This window comes from Euprymna scolopes, chromosome 12 (assembly GCF_053919585.1).
Source record: "Euprymna scolopes isolate OS-2025 chromosome 12, ASM5391958v1, whole genome shotgun sequence".
Lineage (NCBI taxonomy): Eukaryota > Metazoa > Mollusca > Cephalopoda > Sepiida > Sepiolidae > Euprymna > Euprymna scolopes.
The window spans coordinates 202,299-226,784 of NC_136493.1; positions in this window are offsets into that span (position 1 = coordinate 202,299).

The following is a 24,486-nucleotide window of genomic DNA, read 5'->3' on the forward strand; positions in this document are numbered from 1 at the left end:
ATTTCAAATTTTTTGTTAGCTTTAATTTATTTTTATTTATTTTGTCTATTTTCTATTTGTTATTCTTTTCAAAATGCCGCCCCCTGACATGGACCGCTCATAAAATAGGGACACATTTTTTTCCGATCCCGATACCTCCAAAAGTTCCTATTTTCTTACAACCTTTTCGGTAAAATATTTCAAATTCTTTAGTAGCTTTTATTTATTTTTTCTATTTTCTATTTTTAACCTCACGAAATGCCGCCCCCTGGTATGTGCCGCTCATAGAATAGGGACACATTTTTCCGATTCCAATACCTCCAAAAATTCCGATTTTTAAAAACATTTCGGTATAAAATTTAAGATATTTTGCTGGCTTTTATTCATTTTCATTTATTTTTTTCTATTTTCTATTTTTACCCACTCAAAATGCCGCCCCCTGTCAGGGCCTGCTCGTAAAATAGGGACACATTTTTCTGATTCCCATACCTTCAAAAGTTCCAATTTTTTACAACATAAAAAGTTCTGATTTTTGTTAGTTTTTATTCATTTTTTCTATTTTCTATTTTTACCCTCTCAGAATACCGCCCCTGGCGTGTGCCACTTATAAAATAGGGCCACTTTTTTCTGATTAGCTTTCATTTATTTTTTTTATCCTCTCAAAATGCCGGCCCCTGGCACGTGCCGCCTGGGGTGGACCGCCCCCTCACCTCCTTGCTACGCCACTGATCAGAACTCATTACACACGACAAGTATTATACACGTTTAACACGTATTAGAGACATCACACACCGTTAAAAATTCTCACATTACACACTAGTTTTATCTGGGCTGACGTTATCCGCCTAATAGTCAGGGACCCGAACCTTGGAGTAACCACTAAGGAGGCTGTCCTATCAGCAGGTGCAAATTACTGGTGCTGCTGCATTGCCATTTTGGTGAATGGATTCTGGACCATGCAGTAGCTTCTAGTGGGGCCTCTCGATGCCATATTAGTGGTTAATTGTTACGGCTTTACCTTATCATGTTCTACAAAAAAAAACTCTTCGTTTCTTTTTCTCTCTTAGTTTCCCCTCTCTGTCCTGCTCTAAGCAAATCTGACGACCTAGTCCACAAATTCCAAAATTCCATCATGACAAGTTTCAAGAAAAAATACACGATTAAACCCGGTTCTCCAACTTCCAACGTAGAGTCCCACTACCATGTTTCCTTCTCCAACATCAGGGGTCTACGTTCTAACCTTCCAGAGGTTGAAACACAATTACAGGAGACGAAACCAGACCTTTTCTTTTTAAGCGAAACTGGCATTGGACAGGCTATTTTCCTAGATGAGTTCGCAATTAAAGGATACTCTAACTTTACTTCTAAATCTGACCCCCAAGATCGCCATGGGCATGGAATATGTGCCTATATTAAAGATGGCTTTCCATGTGGTAGGAACATCTCCAGAGAAGATCCTAATTTACTTTATATGTGCTTCTCCTGCATTTATATTTACTCTCTATCGCCCCCACAACAGCGGAGTTACTATCTTTAAAAGCATATCTGAGAAGATTGACCGTCCTATCTGCTTATCCTTCAGCTAACATCCACGTATGTGGAGACTTCAATGTTTACAACGTGGAATGGTTGACTCACTAAAACAAGACCGATGATGGGGGGTAGTTCTGTCATGATTTCTCCATTGCTTATGACCTCACTCAGATTGTTCACGAACCCACCCGTGTGCTCGACAATGACGGCCAGTATGCGAGTCTACTAGACCTTTTTCTCACAACTTGCCCTGAACTATGTTCAGTTTCTGTTCTGTCTCCTCTTGGATCTTCCGACCACTCTGTTGTATCAATTAAGATAAAAATGAAATGTAATAAGTCCCCAGACGTACCTCTCCATCGTACAGTATATCGATACACTAAGGCTGACTGGGATAGCTTCCGTACATTTATATCGGATCTACCTCTGCGTTCCATGTTTAAAAAGGATGTGTCCTCTATAGTATCAGACCTGACGGAATGGTTAATTGTAGGTATAGACCGTTTCATAACCTCGAAAAAGTTCTAGCAAAAACCTAACAGTCATCTATGGTTATCTCCAGAATGTGCTGCTGCCATTGCGCATGGAAATCACTTTTTCCACTGCTTCCAACTGCCAGTAACCATTGTAAGAAAGTAATAAAGAATGCAAGAAAGTTTTATGCTCAGTCCATCAAGTCCAAAGTAGCTGATCAGCGGCTTGGTTCCCACCAGTTTGGGCAAATAGCAAACAGAATCCTGAAAAGGAGCGTGTGCTCTATCCAACTATCATCAATGAACCTGAGGTGATCTCGTCAGCATCAGACAAAGTCAAACTCTTTGTCAAGAACTTTGCAGCTAATTCTACCCTTTGCGACCAAGGCCGCCAACCCCTAATATTTCCTCCTGTATCAGAAAACACGCTATGTGATACATATATCTGTACGTTATGTTGCCAGTGATCGCTCATCCCCCTCTCAGTACAGGCCAATAATCTTCTGTACGTCATGAGTAAGTTGCTGGAATCTGTGTTAAATATAAAAGTAATCAACCATCTCAGCAAAAATAAACTTCTTACTTGCACACAATATGGTTTTCGTTCTGCTAGATCTATAGCAGATGTGCTGACAGTTATATCTCTTAGGATTAGCGAATCTCTCGATGGGGGCAACCGTTCTAGGGCAATTGCGTTTGACATATCTAAGGCCTTTGATAGGGTATGGCATAAAGGTTTACTTCACAAGATCTCAAGCTATGGTATAGCTGGAAATGTCTTCTCAATTATTAAATCATTTCTTTCTGATAGGTTCATAAGAGGTTGTTCATGGGCAAAATCAGAAGCTCACAGTATTAATACTGGTGTCCCTCAGGGGTCCCTTCTCGGCCCAACTCTTTTCCTGATCTACATTAACGATCTTTCTAAATCACATCCTTACATCATTTGTAGACATTTATGCTGATGACACTACCATTTATGGTAGCACATCTAAGACAGTAAACGACCAAGTTATCTCCGATTCTCTCTCCTCTGAACTTGAGCTCGTGGTACAATGGGGAAAGGAGTGGCTGGTTATTTTTAATGCATCTAAAACCAAGCTTCTCTCTTTACATCATCAATGTTCTGATCCACATCTGGCATCAATTGAAATGAATGGCTCTCGCCTTGAGGAGGCCTCAAGTTTTGACAAGCTTCTGGGCTTGACCTTTACTCCTGATCTGAAATGGAACACGTACATCAAATCTGTTGCCAAGGCCGATGGGAAAATGGTAGGATCTTTTTATCGACCCGGTAGATATCTCACTGCTTATGCAATTCTCTATCTATATAAGAGTCTGGTACGTCCAAGGATGGAATACTGTTGCCACATCTGGGCAGAAGCTGCTAGAAAGCACTTGTCCTGCCTTGATAGAGTTTAAAATAGACGTCGAAGCCTCGTACATGTCATTTTCCCTGCGACCTCTATTTCACAGAAGAGATATTTTTTTACACAGTGGTCACCACTTATCAAGGCCCGGAAGCCACTCAGGGGTAAGGGTTATTGCAAGTACATTACGTTAGTGTGGAGATTTGATGAAGTGTTTACTTAAGGGGGCGGTTCATTAAGAATTTGTTAACGTTGGACTTGAAGACATCCACGTTGTAGTCCGGTGGGAAGCAGGCACACGGAACAATGTTCCACAGGCGTGCAGTTCTAAGAAAGAAGCTTTGTTCATGGAATCCACGTTTTGATTTAGGCACAGATAAAGAGTGGGGGAATTTTTTCACAGTGGATTCAGCTAGACAGGTGTTTTTCGTGAAAGGTTGGCGAGGGGGGACCAGAGAGGAGTTCAGACGAGCACCTGCCATGGAAATAACGATAAAACAAGGATAGGCTCGCAACGTCTCTTCTGTGGGAGAGAGGCTGCAGGGTAGAGAAAAGGGCATCCTCCACTAAGCCACAAAGTACTTTGTCAAGGCAGGATAGGCTGTTTTCAGCAGCTCCTGCCCAGATATGGCGGCAGTATTCTATCCTTGGACGTACTTGGCTTTTATATAGATAGAGAATTTCATCAGTAGTGAGGTATCTTCTGGAGCGGTAGAAGGATCCCACCATCTTTCCAGCGACCTTGGCAACAGACTTGATGTACGTGTTCCATTTCAGATCAGAAGCTTGTCAAAACACGGGGCCTCTCTCAGACGAGAGCCATCAATCACAATTGATGCCAGATGGGGATCAGAGCGTTGATGATGTAAGGATAGGAGTTTGGTTTTAGATGCATTAAAGGTAACCAGCCACGTCTTCCCCCCACTGAACCACGCGCTCGAGATCAGAGGAGAGAGAATCAGAGAGAACTTTGCCATTTACAGCCTTTGATGTGTTGCCGTAGATGGTCGTGTCATCAGCATAGATGTCAACGAATGATTTAAGTATGTGTTTAGGGGGGTCATTGATGTAGATCAGGAAGAGAGTTGGGCCCAGGATTGACCTCTGAGGGACTCCAGCATTAATACTGCAGGCCTCCGATTTTTGTCCATCTACCACTACTCTTATGAGCCTATCGGAAAGAAATGATTTAATGATTGAGAAAACATTTCCAGTTATACCGTAGCTGGAAATCTTGTGAAGTAGACTCTTATGCCATACCTTGTCGAAGGCCTTTGATATGTCAAGAGCAATTGCCTTAGAAAGGAAGCTTTTGTCAAGAGATTCACTAATTCTGTGGGATATAACCGTCAGCACATCTGCGGTAGATCTTGCAGAGCGGAAACCATATTGTGTGTCACTAAGAAGGTTGTTTCTGCTGAGGTGGTTGACTATTTCTCTATTTAATATGGATTCCATCAACTTACTCATAACACACAGGAGACTTATTGGTCTGTACTGAGAGGGAGATGACTTATCACCTGAATTCTTAAATACAGGGCAAACTGATGAGGTCTTCCAGGGAGCCGGAAAGCACTTCTCTTTAAGGCAGCGCTTAAACAGTTTCGTAAGTATGGGGGCAAGTTCTGGTTGAAGCTTTTTTAACACTATAATTGGGATGCCATCAGGGCCAGTTGCTTTACTGGAATCAAGGTTCTTGATTAGCTTGGCGACCTCATGCACGGATATTTGTATGTTACCTAGCGTGTTCTGTGTTATAGGAGGAAATATGGGGAGTTGATGGCCTTCGTCGCATAGGGTAGAATTAGCTACAAAGTTCTTTGTAAATAGTTTGGCCTTGTCTGACGCTGACGAGATGACCTCTGGTCCATTGATAATGGTTGGGATAGAACGCACACTTCTGTTCAGGATCCTATTTGTTATTTGCCAAAACTGGTGGGAACCAAGCCGCTGATCAGCTACCTTGGATTTAACAGACTGGGCATATAGCTCTCTTGCATTTTTTATTACTCTTTCACAGTGGTTGCTGGCAGTCCTGAAAGCAGCTTTAGTCTCAGTGCATCTATTACGTTGGTAGCTATGGAAAAAGTGATTTCTGTGTGCGATAGCAGCAGCACATTCTGGGGAGAACCATGGCTGGCTGTTAGGTTTTTGTTGGAATTTGTTAGATGGTATGAATTTGTCTATGCCTACAATTAACCATTCGGTCAGATCTGATACTATAGAGGACACTTCCTTTTTAAACATGCAGTGCAGAGGTAAATCATATGTAAATGTACGGAAGCTATCTCAGTCAGCCAAGAGATATTGCGTGTTTGTCTCTGCTGTATCGTTTTCTTCGTGGAAAGTATTCGACTGAGCTTCAGTCTATGGCCCCTCCTCGCCAAACTTTCACAAGAAACACTCATCTAGCTGAAAACACTATCAATAATTCCCCCGCTCTTTATCTGTACCTAAATCTAAACGTAGATTCCATGAACACAGCTTCAATCTTAGAACTACACGCCTGTGGAATTGTCTTCCGTTTTCTTGCTTTCCAGCTGACTGCAATACGGTTGCCTTCAAGTCTAACGTAAACAAGTTCTTGATGAGCCGTTCCACTTGCTAACAAATTTACCGAATTTCCATTACTAACGATTACTATATTGTCCAGTTTCTACTGTACACTCTTTACCCCTTATCCTTGAGTGTCCTCTTGGCCTTGATAAACGGTAATGCCTATGTAAAAAAAAACATAATCGCGTTAGCATTTGGGGCGTAGCGTAAACATGGCGTCACAGTTTTAAATTAGGCACGGCCAAAACGGAAGTAGGGAGTAAGTATTTTTTGACGGAGTCTCTCTTAAAATATCTACCAAAATCAAGTAATTATCCAATCAATACGAAATTTCCACCAATTATTTAGTGCAGAATTAAATTATAATTATGTATATTTTGTTCAGTTTGGGGCTGATTATTTTAAGCATATTTGTATCCACAAATAAAGAAAGGGGTGTAGGCAATATATATATATATATATATATATATATATATATATATATATATATATATATATACTACCCGTGACCCGTTGGGTCAGTATGTTATATTAGCTATGGAATTCATGTATAAGCGAGACACTTGTGACGTAAAGAAAATAGTTTTTTTGGTATAGCAGAAACATTTCTATCAAAGTATATTAAAATGAAAAAGAATATAGATAGATTTCTATGAGTCGTTCTGTTTATTATAATTGATTATTTTAAAAAAAAAAGAATTTACAGTTACTGAATTATAAGTGGTTGGTCATACTTATAGGTAAATGTGCACTGAACAAATACCATAATACTTATTATAGTTAAATTCAAATTTTGATATATCTGCTTTTTTTACATCGTTCATTTCTGCATTACGTTTAAGTTATTTTAAACCCTACTCTTCCTATGTTAAATAATAATTTCGAAATTATAACGTTAATATTTCAACGTCCCAATTGTTCTTTTGTTTTGTTTTTGTTTTGTTTTTTTGCGTTATCCAAATAAACAATTGTTTATACTGTCTGCTTTTTTTACATCGTTCTTTTCTGTATTACGTTTAAGCTATTTTAAACCCCACTCTTCCCATGTTAAATAATAATTTCGAAATAATAACGTTAATATTTCAGTGCGCATGTCATGCTCGCATGCGCAACCGGATGTCGTAAACCAGAAAGTGGGTTACATACATCGTTACAAGGTCATTTGAGTTTTATAATTATATATATATATATATATATATATATATATATATATATATATATATAAGCATATTTGTATCCACAAATAAAGAAGGGGGCGTAGGTAATATATATATATATATATATATATATATATATATATATATATATATTAAAGTTTTAAATTTGAATTTGGAATGCGTTTCATTTTTATCGTTTGTGTTTTGTAGGGGTGAAATTCTTTGAATATGTTAATAATAATTATCATCTTTCAGATTAGAAAAAAAAATTATATATTTTCATTATTTTTACGAAAATAACTACTTTTAAATCTTTGAAACATAGATTAATAATTTTCTAATATATATCATTAAATAGGAAATTCTTTGAAGAATTAATACCAACAAAGAAAAAATCGATAAATAAGTGCGCATTTTGCTAAAAAATACGATAACTTCTTTTGGCAATTTGTTGTTATGTGATATTAACTCATCTATGGAAGACCAGTCGTGACACTAAATGCAGGAATTGTCTTCAACAGATACACACCCAGCATTCCCAAAATCTGGTACTCTCAGCCTCATCGTTGCTTGACTTCGGGGATTATGTAGGCAATATATATATATATATATATATATATATATATATATATATATATATATATATATATATATATATATATATATATATAGTAGAAAGTAGCTTGGAATAAAAAATGTAAAAATAAAAATAAAGAATGCAGTTTTAATTCCTCCCAAAAATAAATTTAACCTATCACAGACTTAGCATCTACATAATCCGACTTCTAAAAAGTTTATAATTACAAAAGAAAATTCCTTTATATAAGAATGAGAGAGGGAGAGAGAAAAAACATTTTAAAAATTGTTTAATAAAAATAGACTTGTTTAATAGAAATAGACTTAGCACTTGCATAAGCCGATTTCTCAAAAGTCTCCAATTTTAAAAGAGAATTTAACCATATGAGGATGAAAAGAGAAAACCTTAACTAAAAGTTTGTAAATAGAAAACGGGGATCCTCAGCTTCCTACCATTAGCTGTTTCGGAGATTTAAAAACAGGACAGCTGTTAAATACAATGCTCTCCAGTGGATAATACTACTTCCGCGTTAAAAAAATAAAGAATCATACAGTTACTATTTTTACTAACATATGAAAAGAAAAATTATAAAAAATCAAAAGATAAACTATTAATAAGTAAGTTTATGATTACAAGATCTATTCTGCGACATGTTAACTAGCATATCCATGCTATGAGAATAAAAATGCATAAAAGCTTATATGTATATATATACATATATATATATATATATATATATATATATATATATATATATATATATATATATATACACAGTAGCGTCCAAAACGAAGGGGCAAAATTTAAAAAACTAATATATGTTAGAAATAACAACTCTGAACAGTTGAAATTTTGACAACTTGTAGTCGTTATCATCCATAATAACATACTAAAATTTGAATCATTTGCAAAGGATAGAAAAAGAATTATACCAATTATTTATTTATTTTCAAAAAAGGAACGTCCAAAAGTAAGGGACAAAAATGAGAAAAACAATATAAACAGACAAAAAAAAACATACATGTACAATCAATATTTAGCAAATGAGTCCTTGCTCTCAATGACAGCTGCGCATATTCGACTACAAGAACGAATCAGTTCTTGACAATCCTCGATATAAATTTTAGACTATTCTTCTTGAAGCTTCACCCACAAATTATCCGTGTTAGCGGGATTTCTTTCCATAACTTTCACTCCTAAAGTCTTCCAAAGAGTTCCCATTGGATTTAAGTCAGGACGTTGCTGTGGCTAATCTATAATTTCGAAATCTTGCTCGCTAAGGTAACACATTATTACGTTTACCTTGTGACATGGGCATTATCTTGCATAAAAGTAGCCCTATCAAAACCTGAATTCCATATGATTGGCACAACATGATCTTGAACAATGTTTCTATAGATCTGCGCGTTTACATGAGTTTGTAACCGGACAAGAGGCTTTGTACCGAGAAAACATTCCAAATACCATAACGCTTCCGCCCCCAAACTTGACAGGTTTCTTAGTACACTTTGCACTTAATATTTCACCAATACGTCTCTTCACATTGTTTTTTTTTCATCATTTCCAAATAAATTAAACTTGCTTTCATCGCTGAAAAATACTTTTGCCCAATTTTCATGTCTAATGTACATACCTGTTTGCAAACTCTAATCTTTTATTATTATTATTATTCGGACTAACAAGTGGTTTCTTCCCTGGAGTTCGATTAAACAGTCCTATTTCTTGCAGTCGTCTAGAAACAGTCTGTCTTTACACATTACCACATGAGGTACTATTCATAACCCTTTTAATTTCTGTGCAAGACTTAAAACGATCCTTTAATGACATACGCTGCATTATTCGATCTTCTCTTGCTGAAGTTTTGCGGGGTCTGCCGGTTTTAAAAGCACTAACTATTTTGCTAGTAGCATTGTAGGATGTAACAACCGTGCCTACAACACTCTTGGAACGTTTCACTTTCTCTGAAACCTCTGTAATGGCGTGCTTTTCCTTGTGAAGCTTCACAATAGTTTGTCTCACACAGTAATCAAGTTTTTGGTGTTTCGCCATGGTGCCAGCTGATGCAACGTTTACAAATGACTAAGCAGACTTATTCGTTAGAGGAAATCAAAACATTTGAATATAGCATACTGTTTACATTGTTTTTCTCAGTTTTGTCCCTTACTTTTAGACGTCCCGATTTTGAAAATAAATAAATAAATGTTATAATTCTTTTTCTATTTTTTGCAAATGAATCAAATTTTAGTATGTTATTATAGATGATAACGACAACCAGCAGCCAAAATTTCAGCCTTTCACAATTGTTCTTTCTAACAAATATTACGTTTTAAAATTTTGTCCCTTATTTTTTGACGTTACTGTATATATATATATATATATATATATATATATATATATATATATATATATATATATATATATATATATCGCCTATGAAAAAAGAATTAACCCCTCCACTTAATCGTTAAATCTAACCTTAAAAATACACGGAAATTTACATGATTAAATAAAGTTTATTTAGTCCTATTAAGGCTACCGGAATTTATTCTAAACCATCATTAAATTTTGCTTTTTTTTTAATTTAGCCACGCGGAATCTATACAGTGAGATAAAAAGTTGGAATTCTGTGAAATTAAGGTACTTATGTTAAAATGCTTTTGCATATTCTTATAGCAAATCATTCTAAATCTTATTTAGACATAAAAAATTAATTGGTTCAAAAACCTTTAAAAAGAATTTATATGTTTTATCAATCGAGACAAAAATGTCGGTGAATGGTGGGGGGGTTGTTTTTTTTTTTGTTTTTTTTGAAAATTTAAAATTCTATTTAAAATAGTAGAAATAGGTTGATATTATTCTGCTTTTCATGTGGTAAAATTCAGGCTTTTATCTTTCTGAAAAACAGTTGCTCAAGAATAATGGGTTTTAATAGATTTTAATTCGTTTAAAAAGAACAACTTGTTTCTTTTCTCCATGTTTTTACCGTACCATAATGCATTGACAGAAATTAAGATTGGAAAGAACGGAGAAGCAAAGATAGGCTGAAGAAAGACAAGGAAAAAGAAACGACGTGTGACAATTTGCCAGTTATGTTCTATCTCCTGCTACTTCTTTTAAAAATCGAACTTTGTAAAACTGTCGCTGTGCCAGTGAGATCTGAGGCATAAGTTTTCTAGTACAATGTACTGAGATGCAGCGCGCTGTGTTCATTACGTGAAATGAACAAAATATAAAATAATAATCTTTTCCTTCATCTGTTTTGTCTAGGGAGTTCACCCTTGAGTTTTTCGCCTGACTCGCTGGATACACTAAGTTTATTTCCGTTCGTCGTCAGGCCGTGCTGAAATGCACTTGATGAACACTCTCAAAATTTATACTTGCTGACCCAATCTATACATAGGGTATAGGATCACAATATATAAACATTCGGAAACAGCTATTAAAGAAGAAAGCTTTTCGGATACAGTATAAACATTGTGCGTCTCTAGATCAAATTGATTTTGTCTGTTAAGATTAGCTTTGGAATAGCAGTTTTTTACACTGAAAGGTTAGTGGTTGTAGGTGTTAATTTTTCTTTTGATGAGGCTCATTTATAAAAGATTTGACACAAATTTAATGGAAAATTTGAAGTTTCTATGTGTGGGGCCATCTAAACCTTCTTTTTTTACATACAAAGTGAGTTTGAACTAGGATTCCACCAGACTGCTCTTTCATTTATTCATAAACAAGTCAGTCATTTTAAACGTTTTTTTTTAATTGAAATAATTAAGTGATTAATTTTGCGCTACGAAACAGATACTGTCAAGAATTGTAAAAATCAACTAAATTAAAGGAATAAATTATAAGCTGGGCAATATCATGAATTTTGGAATACGGTTTTTTGTCATTTTTTCTCTGTGTTGCTCTGTAATTACATTGAGCTTCTTAAATAAGAATTGGTATATGTTAAAAGAAAATATATTTCTACAGAAATATATATATATATATGTATGCATGTGGATATATATATATGTATGTATTAAACTTATCATTCCTCACAATTCATTTGCTTCTTTTAATGACTCCTCTGATAATTTAATTCTAAAGTAATAACTTGTCTATTTCAGTTGACCTCTTTATTTGCTTTAAATTTGGCACCACTTCAATTTCATCCTGTCTGGGTCATTTTGACATTGCCTTTTCTATTATAAAAATAACTCAATCACCATTCAATTATTTTTTCCTCTTTACTCATTTTTCTTAAATCAGCCTTGGCAGCCGTGTTTTAAAATCTCTTCATTTCTTCTTTCTACGAAAAATTTATCTTACTATTTGAATTAATTATAATATTATTTGAATTAATTCCCTTTCTTTCTTGTACCTATTTGTGAATTATTCCACGGAATTCTGCCTTTTGGATTACTTTGAACCATCTTCCATTAACGCGATTCCTTTGGATTTTACTTGTGGAAATGGAAATTTAATCAACTTTTTTTAGATTTTACCGTTATTGGATATTTTCCCCTTCACCAGACCATCCATTCACGTGAAATCACTGTTTTCTTCCCCTTATTCCCTCTGCCTCACTATTCTTTACCAACTAAGATCTATGTAGTTTCATTAAATACTTTCCGATCCCGCATTTTGCTAATCCCTATCCGCTGATGAGAAGGAAAGTATTTCTTCGAAACTCCGCGGATTAAGGACTATCCACTTACTTTGTGCTTCCTTTTTTAAAATTAAATATGTTTTTAACTCTTTTTCAAAGTGTTTTTTAACATGTTTTATGAACTACTTGTTTTTATATATATATATATATATATATATATATATATATATATATATATATAAGAGAAAGTGTTGAAAGTAAGTACGGCAATTCTTATCAGGAACCCTTTTATGATTACCCCCCTTTCACGTTGTAATCCCATAATCCCTTTTTACTCCCCGTTTTCTATTTCTGCCCCCAATAAAATATTTCTGCTCTTTATACCCGTCACACGCGTGTTCGTGTCCACCTTCAAACCTTTGTTCCAGTTCCTTTTCTCTTTTCACTGAAATACAACTCACAACAGGTTACGTGCCCAGGAGAGATAATGGAAGCCGATGGAACAGACTTTTATTTGACGGAGATGAACCAGCTACGAGATTTGGAAGACAAATTTTTTATGTCATTTACGCACGCTTGGCCTAAAGGACGTCATTTTAGGTGTACACCCTAATAGAGACGGAAGCGACACTGAGAGAAATGGAGATGCTTACGCCGAACTTGTACAGTTTCTGGACCACAAAAGTTTATCCTTAATAATGAGAGAAGCTACAGATAATGGGAGAAAGGCTCTCAAAATATTACGCGAACACTACGCAAGGAAGGAGACCCAAGGGTAATCTCCTTGTACGCCCAACTCACGTTTCTCAAAAAGAAAGGAGAACAAAGTGTCACAGAATACGTGATCAGAACTGAGACAATTTTAACAGCTCTTAGAAATGCTGGACAAGCAGTTGACGATGCCCTAATTATCGCCATGATATTAAAAGGACTACCAAGCTACTACGACCATTTTTCGATTTACGTGACATACAGCAACAAAGATATAACATTCCTGGAATTTAAAACAGACCAGTGACGAAGTGATGAAATTGACATCGTCTTTTTCAGAGAGTACGATGGAGAGCCGTCACCACCATGACGAACGTGAAATATCCGTGCGGCGGAAAAAGACATTTATCGAAAGCATGTCCCAACAACAAACACAAACAGCTAAAACAGTGGTGTAGTTACTGTAAAAGTAGCACCCATAAAAGGGAGCTCTGCCGTTATAAGCGAAAGGATACAATGAAAAGGGCAGCTGACACCGAAGAAAACTCCTTCGCATTCAAAACGGAGGACTACTACCATACCCGAAACTTAATACCGTATACAAACCTACTAGTCGACGCAAGGGCCACTTCGCACATTATAACAGACGCGAAGAAATTTAATAATTTCGATCCAACATTCCGTTCTGAGAACCACTATATGGAGTTGGTAGACGGAACTAAAACTAGTGGCTTAGCCTTAAAAAGAGGAGATGCTGAAGATTGCCTTTTAGACACTAACGGAAACTCCATTACTACTGCCTTAAAAGGGACACTACTTATACCTTCATATCCACAGGATATATTTTCTGTGAAAACTGCGAGCTAAAACGAAGCGACAGTTATTTTCGAAGAAAAATATTCGACGGGAATATACTAAAATATAAAAACGAAATGAAATTCAAAATAAAAGTGCGCAGCAGGATATACTATCTAAAACTATGGAGGAAGGAAATGCAGAAGACAATTGTCATCAATGCCACGATATCCACACGTGTCATAAAATACTCGGCTATTGCAATTACGGCGACATAACAAAACTACTCGATGTGGTCGAAGGGATGAAAATAAAAAATTAGACTGCAAACAATAAAAACTGCAACGTCTACATCCAAGGAAAATTTTCCCAGAAAAGAAATAAATCGCCCGAGAAAAGGGCGACAAATATTCTGCATTTAGTACATTCAGACCTAGCCGGTCCCATAGAACCAGCGGATTTAAACGAGAACAAATACTCCATCTCATTCACTGACGATTTCTCTGGCGCCGTATTTGTATATTTTATTAAAAACAAAAGTGACGCCACACTTGTCACCGAAATCTTTCTCGCAGATATTTCCCGGTACGGACAAAAAAAAAATACTGAGCTCGGATAATGGTTCAGAGTTCAAGTCAAACGACTTCGGAAAACTACTCCGCCGGAACAACATAAGACACGTGACCTCAGCGATATACTCGCCTCATCAAAATTGAACGGCCGAAAGAAACTGGCGAACTCTATTCGAAATGGCAAGATCGCTAATCATAGAAAACAGCTTACCGAAAACACTGTGGAGCTATGCAGTCATGACATCTGCAGTTATACAGAACACATGCTTCAATAACCGTCTAAAACAGATGCCCTACTACAAGATGGCCGGGAAAAAAACCGGACTTATCAAGGATGCACATTTTCAGTTCGCCTTGCTATGCCTACTCCAACATAAAAAGAAAGCTAGGCCGAAGGTGCCAGAGGGAATCTTCGTCGGATACGACAGAAACAGCCCGGCATATCTTATCTACCGCCCAGACAACGGGAAAGTGTGTAAACAGAGACTGGTAAAATTCACTAACTACACCAACGACCAACACACTCAAACACGAACTCACTCATCAATCGATGATGACGCAAATTTTCCCCTAAGAACCTTAATAACAAAAAATTTAAAGTCAAGGGAAACCCCTGAATAGTCCAATACCGACAAACAAACCGAGTCTATAGTAGAAACTAGCTGTAAGCGAAGATACTCAACGCACGAGCACAAAATACCCAGCTACCTAGATGACTATGTGACGGTAGTCCAGGATGGGAGCGCCCACGCATTAATCGCACACGGCATAACCCGCACTTACAGAGAAGCTGTGACTTCCCCAGCGACACACCACTGTATCTAAGCGATGCCGGAAAAAATATACTTTCTAAAGGAAAATAATGTATACCATCTAACACCCTTACCCAAAGGCAAAACAACAGTAAGCGGTAGATGGGTGTATAAAATCAAAGAAAACGCTGATGGGTCCCCTACATACAAGGCTAAGTTCGTCGGAAAAGGGTACAACCAAACTAAGGAAGTAGACTACATTGAGACTTTTTCTCCAACGGCCGATATCTCACCGAGACGTATGTTAATGCAAATAGCTGTTCAGTAGAATCTAATAGTACACCAAATGGACGTAAAAACGGCGTATCTCCATGCTGTAATAGACCACAAAATTTGTATGGAACAACCGGAGGGATTCGAGACAAAAGGGGAAACAGACGAGAAACTAGTCTGTTTACTGAACAAATCACTGTGTGGCCTAAAACAATCAGGCTGAAACTGGAATCAAACCCTGCAAAGCTACTTCAGCAGACACGGCTTTACACAAAATCAGGTGGACCATTGCGTCTATATACGACACAACGTCAAAGAAAAAATTATCATCGTCTCGTGGGTCGATGATTTAATCATTGCTGCCTATAACATCAACTCACTAAACGACATTAAACAGTCGTTAACATCGGAATTTAAAATGAAAACCTCGGAAAACTGCGCTATTTCCTATGAATAGACTTCAATATAACCGAATGTTATGTTCAGATGAACCATGAAAAATACGCAACATAAATACTTCACAATTGTATTTTCTAGTTATCCACAAGGACTCGTGACACAGTGGTTAAAGTACTTGGAAAAATCAATTGTAAAAGTGATATTCTCCTGGAATTCCCAGTGTGGGCGACCAAAAAATATAATTGTGAATTTCTTATGGCCTCTATCGAGTCATGGTTGACGGAACAAGAGCCTTCTAGCTCCATTAAGTAAATAAAGAGTTCTGTTTACAAAATCCGTCACAATTCACGAGTTCGACAGAAATATTTCTGTGTTCGACACGATACACCTGAAGAAGATCGGAAGTACCCTAACCCTAATCCTAACCCTAACCCTATAGATTAGCGAAAAAAAAGTATCGCTCCACTATGATCATGAGAGAATTATATCCTTTTTTTTCTAACATCTGCATCACCATCATCATCATCATTACTATCATCTGCAGTATTGTTATCATCATCATCATTGTCATTATCATCATCGACGTCGTCATCATCAAAAGCATCAACAGAAGCAGCATCACCACCTATGACATCATTGATGTCATCATCATCATCAGTATCATAATCATCCTCATCATCGTCATCATCATCATCATCATCATCAAAATCATCAAAATCACCATCATCATCATCATCATCGATGTCATCATCATCATCATCATCAGCAGCAGCAGCAGTAGCATAATCATCATCATCATCATCGATGTCATCATCATCATCATCATCATCGATATCATCATCATCAGTAGCATAATCATCATGATCATGATGATGATGATGATCATCATCATCATCTTTATTATCCGGTAATGATTTGTCGCAGTTCCATGACTAAGCTCTGTTATCTTTTGGATGTACACTCAATCTCTTTCGTAGTAAAAAGTTCTGGTGTGTTCTACATAAACCGACATGTTAAAACATCGATAGTGTATTAACACATGTTAAAAAACATGTACACTATCGATGTTTTTGGGAAGAAGGAGTAAAAAATTGATGGAAATATTTAAATGCAGTCAATATCATCATCATCTTCACCGTCGTCGTCATCATTGTCGTCGTTATCATCGTTATCATCGGCGTTATCATTACAATAATCTTCATCATAATCACCATCATCATAATTACGTAGTAATAAGTTGTGACATAGTCGACAAAGGCGGACATGTTAAAACACGCGTAGAAATACATTAGTTAATATTCTGTTTTCGTAAGATGAGGACGGACAAGTGAGAAATGTGTGGGATGGTTAATTGCTGTGATTGTTTTTTTTTAACTTATTTTTTTATTTTTTAAAAATGTTTTGTGATAATGTAAATAGAAGTATCGTATGTTGTTCTTTGCAGGATTATACCAGTTTACTGTGTCACTGTAAATAAGTTATTAATGTTGGGTGCAGTCAATGTTTATTTAGGAATAGGGTGAATTGTGTTTCAATTAGCATAGTTAGAAGTAGCTAATGTAGTTAAACTGTAATGCGAGACTATTGCGTCAACTTATATGCAAAATTATTAAATGCTGGTTTAATGTTACCAACCCGCCTCCCAAATCGTGGACACCAGCAGGCTTCATTTCTAGACCTATTACTCAGCACAGTATCCGAGGATTATGTGACTAATGGCCACAGTCAACTTGGAAACCTAGACAACCTAGTGGTATCAGTAGGCATAACACTTAAATCTCAACCACAAGGTGAGAAAACATTGCTCAAAACCAAAAGGTACTACAATAAAGCTGACTAGGAAGCCATCACAGAACACATCAGAGATACCCCATTGACCAATATTTTCTCTATTCTTGCTGAACAGTCTGCTGATCAGACAACTAAATGGTGTAAAGCGAGCATCGAAGCACATGTTCCCACACAGAATTTTTATTGTAAACACTCCACCCCCATGGTTCACGACAGATTGTGTAGCTGCCAGTTCAAAAAGAAAGGATGCATTCCGCTGGTTGGTACGTCATAAATCAAATACAAATAGGCAAAAAATTATAGATGCTAGAAATCATTGTAAGAGAGAAATAGCCACGGCCAAAAGAAAGAATGCTGAAATAAAAAGGAAATACATAGAATCGCAAAAGCTATGAGTCCTGATTTTCGGCAAATCTATAAGTGTGTAGTGAATAAAGGGAAATCAGTAATTTCCCCATTATCTATAACCAGAAGGTCGCATACACGACAACCGAGAAGGCGAAACTGCTTACCCGACGAGTTGCATCCAACTCCACCACAGAGCCAGCAAACAACTCCCTCCCAAATTTCCCTATATGGACTGAAACCACACTAGATTATGTGAAAATCACCCCTTCTCATGTCTGAGATATAAAAAACTTAGACATGTCCAAAGTGTGTTAGCTTTGTCTCATCCCTGCTTTATTAATTAAGAAATACTTAGTTGAGTTGGCCCCGTACTTTCCAAGCTCTATAAATGCCTTGCTGAATCTTGCTTCCCTAATAGTTGGAAAATTGCCTCTGTGAGAATAGACGGGCATAAGCAGTAAATTATCAGTTTACTTGTCTATCTATCTGTTTATCTAATTAGTTGTCTATCTATCTATCCATCTATTTATCTATCTGTCCATCCATGTAATCATTTATCTATCAAGTGATGAGTGGACAACAGAGATTTGAAGTCATGTTTTGACAACATGTCCAAATCTGTGACCCGGTGAGTTAACATCGGAAGAGGCGAACGGAGACTGGAAGTGACGTGTAACATGTCACATGTTTCAGTTTGCACAAGTATAGTTTGGAGTTGGATTGAAGGCACTGAGGAAAGGTGGGCTAAAAACGGGTCTCCCCATGAGGGGGGTCAAAATAGAGACAGAAAACGCCCCAAGCCAAAGATCGTCCATCACTCCCTTCTGCACTGATGAATATCTGGAAGTGAATAATATATATTTCAATTTTACAGTCTTGGATCCTGTCTTGAAGTGTTCCTTTAAACAGATTCCAGTTCCCCCGAGGACGGTTGACGAATCTCCCAGAAGCGAACAGCAGAAACAGGCATGATGTCATGTCAAGTGATATATATATATATATATATATATATATATATATATATATATATATATATATATGTATATATATATGAACAAATGATTAATAAAGTATGTTAAAAGACATCTTGAAAAAGAGTTAAAAACATATTTAATTTTTAAAAGGAAGCACAAGTGGATAGTCCTTAATCCGCGGAGTTTCGAAGAAATACTCTCCTTCTCATCAGAGGGCAGGAATTAACAAAATGCGGGATCGGATTTTGCATGTAAAAGTATTTAATGAAACTACAAGTAAGTCACAGATCTTACTTGGTTAAAAAAAGGGTGACGTAAGGGGAATAGGAGGTAAAAGAAAAATGATAAAAAGATTTCACATGAATGGATAGTCCGGTGAAGGGTAAAAAATCCAAGAATGGTAAAATCCAAACACGGTCGAATTAAAAATTTCCAATCGAACAGGTAAGTTCCAAATGGTCCAAAATGATCCAAAAGGCAGAATTCCTTGGAAAAAATCACAAATGGAATGAATTCCAAATCATTAAAAGAAAAGTTCAAATGTGCACAGAAAAAGCACTTGAGAGAATATTTAAAACACGTCTGCCAAGGCCGGAGGAATCACGTAAATTAAGGTTAAAAAAACCGGAAAAACGGTGAAAGTTTTAATTTGAAATGCAAGGTCAAACTGACCCAGACAAAAAGCGCGAAAGTTAGCGTTAATAATTAGGTCAACTTAAATATGCACGTGAAAGTCCCAGAATTAAATTAAGAAACACGAGTCAGAGGAGTAAATAATAGGCTAAGTTTATTAAATGGAGCGTCTGTTATATTAAAAAAAAATGAAAATAAATAAATTAAAAATTGAAAATAAAAAATTAAAAAGTTAGAAAAAATTTTTAAAACCTATATATATACATATATACACACATACATATACATATATATACATACACATACATATACATACATACAGAAACACAAATACACACATACATACATACATACACACACGCATATGCATATATATACATATATGTATACATATACAATAACACACACATATACATATATATACAAACACAGACACGCATGCATAAATATATACACATATCCAAAAACATATACAACTTAAACAAAAACATACATACATACATACATACATGCATACATACATGCATACAATTTAAGGGGAGGGAATGGCCGGTATCTACAAACTCCGGAATAAGGTAAATAAATGTGTATGTAAATGCATATAGTAAAATATAAGTTAACAAATACATAGAATAAAAATGAGTAGGCTGATGTATGTATTTAATTAATAGGTATACTTATACCATAAAACGGACACAGCAGATGGGAAACCGGCCAAAGAAATAAAGAAAAACAAATAAAATTAAAAATATAAAAAGCTTAGAAGGTGAGATAACAAAAATAAAAAATAAAATAAATAAATTATGGGTAAAGATATACATTTGAAGGGTTAGCTTAATATCTATGTAATTTCAAATTTACCATATTTAAATTTGGACATATGTTTGCAATAGGAGATCAGTTCGTTTTTAAAGTTTATTATATTACTACTTTGAGGGGAGGTGATAATAGTTATAGCTTCAGATATACAGAGGTGGCAAGACTTAGATCCTGGAGTATGAGACTTAACTTTTTTAAGGATGGTCCATTTAATTGAAAAGTGGGTATTGGCAGAATTAAGCTTTTTAACCAGTGTAGTTAGAGAAGTTCCCTGGTTATTATTTGAATTTTGGTTATTGGAAGAAGAAGTGTGGTTTGAAATTCTTTTCTTTATTAAAGTTGAAGTAGCACCAATATATGTATATGTTTTATCAATATCTCGGGGTCGAGAATTAATATTTATTTGTTGATTTATACTGGAAGAGAATTTAAATTTTGTTCATTTTGATGAACAGAGGGTAGGACAATGATTGTAGCAGGATTGGTTTGGAGGGGATGATTAGTGTTGTCAGTGTTAGGATGGCTGCTATGAAAATTATTATTATTATTATTATTATTATTATTATTATTATTATTATTATTATTATTATTATAGCTGGTTGTATGATTGAAAATAGAGGGGCTGGTTGATTCGTTTGTTAGATTAATAATTATATCAGAGGGAGGGTCGGAGGAAGGATAATTTATTTGGTGGCAAAATGTTATTGTCTATTATGGGAGAATTGCGTGGGAGCTCTGTAATTGTGCATGAATATATTACATCTTTATGGATGCAATCATTATTGAGTGGGCAAAGATGTTTGTTAATACAATTGCAGTTGCTTTTTAGTTGCATTGGGAAAGGGATGTTTTGGGCTGATTTAATTTTTTTGTTATTAGATGCTAAGATTGTTTGTGCTAAATTAGGCATAATAGAATAAGAAAGTCTTATTGATTTTTTATTAAAAATTGAGCTATATCTGTGTGGGTATTTGAAAGAGTTTTCTACAATATTGAAGAATTCTTTAAATATATTGGTTTTAACATTTACGCTAAATGGAGGATTAAACCAAATATTTTTTCTTTCTCCTAGTGCGACAGGGTGGGTTAGAAGTATTACGATTAGCATGTTGGTTCGGATTATATTTGTGGAGTGGACCATTGCTATTGATAGCAGCATATCTTGTTATTCGAACTGGTTTATTGCGAGTCATATTGTGTGTGATTACAGATTTAAGACGGTATACAGGTGGAGCATAATGGTTATATTGAATGTTTTCATTGTATCCTGACTTTCTTAAGGCATTATTGAAGAAAGTAGCATTTTGATTAAAGGTTTTTTATCGGCTGAGAGCGTAGAAATTCTTCTAGAGACGAATGGTACTAAAGATTTTATAATTGAATTGGGGTGGTTAGAAGATTTATGGACGTATAAAAGCGTAAGGTTGGGTTTATGATAGGGGCTGTAAGTTTCAGTATTAAGATTAAGTGTAATGTCTAGAAAATCTGAAGTTTTTTATTTGGTTCAATAATTATAGAAAGGCTAAAATTATTAAAAAAGTTATGTACTTTTTTAATTGTATTATTGTACTCTCTTGGCCTGGTTATTGTTGTAAATAGAGCATCGTCTCTATAAAGGCCCCCTTGTATATGTTTAAAGTGGTATTTAAGTTCTTTCAGTAAGAAGAGTCCCACTAAATCTGTAACCTCAGCAGAGTCAGAAGCACCCAAGATGTTAAAATTATTGGGGGTATCTTTTCTAGTCCAAAACTTATTGTTAAATTGTATAGGGGATTTTCTGGCTAAGAGAATTAATTTAATTTCCAAATGACTTAAGTCAGAATTTCTTTTAGCAAAGATTAGAGCCTTATTTAAGAGGATCGGGGAAATTGATTGATAATAATTGTTGATGTCAAAGGTTATGAAGTTAAGGAGGTGTTTATTTTTAAGGGAAACAAACCAATTAATTACAGAATTCGAATTTTGCCAAAGGGGGAAGCTAACTTTTTCTTTAATAGAGGGGATAATTCTATCTAAGATGTTTTTGCTTACCGCATCCAAGTCAGAGCTAGATGGGCAGATCAATCTAATGGAGGGGTTATCATAAAAATTAGGTTTATGGTCTTTGCGGGTGAATCTAAGGGTACCCGGAGAAAGTATTTCAGTGGAGTTATGAATGTTCATAGAAGTCAGTAAAGATTTAGCTTCAGAATTAATAGAATCCAAAATGTTGCGGGGGTCTATTTTATAAGATTTATTAAGCTCTTTATATATAAGTCTTTTATATGTAGGATAGTCAAATTTATAGTAATTTTTAGTTTTATCTGCAGGGACAATGTTTATTCTTTTTTACTTTCTTGGCAAAATTATTTATTTTTCGGGTAACCGGGTCGTAGTAGTGTTTTTGTTTCTTAAATCTAATTTTTTTGACTAAATTTAACATGGAATTTTCGAACTCCTCAAGGTAAAGATTATATTTAGAGAGGGCAGTGGTTTTTAGTCCGTAAAATTTGGTAGCCAATCTTTCAATTTTCTTTTGTTCTCTTTGGGAGTTTATAGGGAGTCCATTTGTTAAGGTTTCTGAGTGAAGAATGTCTTTAGAAGAAAAAGGCGCTTTAAGCTTATTATTAATGTTTAAGTCATGGTGATAAGCTTTCCACCTTATATTTTTTAGGAAAGTGTTCAAAGCAAGAACAAATTTGTTGATATATTCTTGTTGGGTAGGGATAGGGATATTCTTGGCAGACAGGGGAATGTGTTGCTTTTCAAACATATCTGGAGAGAATAAAAAGCTCAACCAGACGGGAGCTTATAAAGAAATAAAAATTACAATAAGTTTACCAAGGTAATCAAAATGGTAAACTTAAAATATATTATAAATATTAAAGAGTTAATATTTACAAGTAAAGTAATCTCAACCAGATGTAAAAGCTCAATAAAACCGAAAAGGAAATAGAGCTTATAATATGAACAAATGATTAATAAAGCATGTTAAAAGACATCTTGAAAAAGAGTTAAAAACATATTTAATTTTTAAAAGGAAGCACAAGATAAGTGGATAGTCCTTAATCCGCGGAGTTTCGAAGAAATACTCTCCTTTTCATCAGAGGGCAGGAATTAGCAAAATGCGGGATCGGATTTTGCATGTAAAAGTATTTAATGAAACTACAAGTAAGTCACAGATCTTACTTGGTTAAAAAAAAGGGTGACGTAAGGGGAATAGGAGGTAAAAGAAAAATGATAAAAAGATTTCACATGAATGGATAGTCCGGTGAAGGGTAAAAAATCCAAGAATGGTAAAATCCAAATTTAACCTTTCACCGTTTTTCGAGTTTTTTTTTAAACCTTAATTTACAGAAGTGTTTTAAATATTCTCTCCAGTGCTTTTTCTGTGCACATTTGAACTTTTCTTTTAATGATTTGGAACTCATTCCATTTGTGATTTTTTCCAAGGAATTCTGCCTTTTGGATCATTTTGGACCATTTGTCACTTACCTATTCGATTGGAAATTTTTAATTCGACCGTGTTTGGATTTTACCATTCTTGGATTTTTTAAACTCTTTAATATTTATAATATATTTTAAGTTTACCATTTTGATTACATTGGTAAACTTATTGTAATTTTTATTTTATTTCTCTCTCTCTCTCTCTCTCTCTCTCTCTTTCTCTCTCTCTCTCTCTCTCTCTCTCTCTCTATATATATATATATATATATATATATATATATATATATATATATATATGTTTACACGCACGCGCTAACACCTAGACGAGTCTGGGGCTAAAATAGACATAAGGAATATGAGGACAAAAGTACATTACACCACAAACACAACATAATAATTACATACATGTGGTTCGTTATGATAGGAACACAACATACATTTATTAGTGTCACGTACACTTTAAACATATTACAATTCAAATAGTATACACATATATAGAACCCCTTCAATAGACAAATATGTCACAAGCACATGTATATTACAGTACAAGTGTACAAGAATTCTGGTGAAAGGACTAACCCTCTCAATTATCACCGTATCAGTTTCCTCTCTTTCTTTGCTAAAATTATTGAGACCTTAATTAATCAGGCACTAGTTTAACACCTTGCAAAAGATAATATTCTCTCTGACAAGTATTATGGATTTAGGCAATTTCATTCTACTACAGATATTTTAACAGTCATCTCTGAACTCATATACC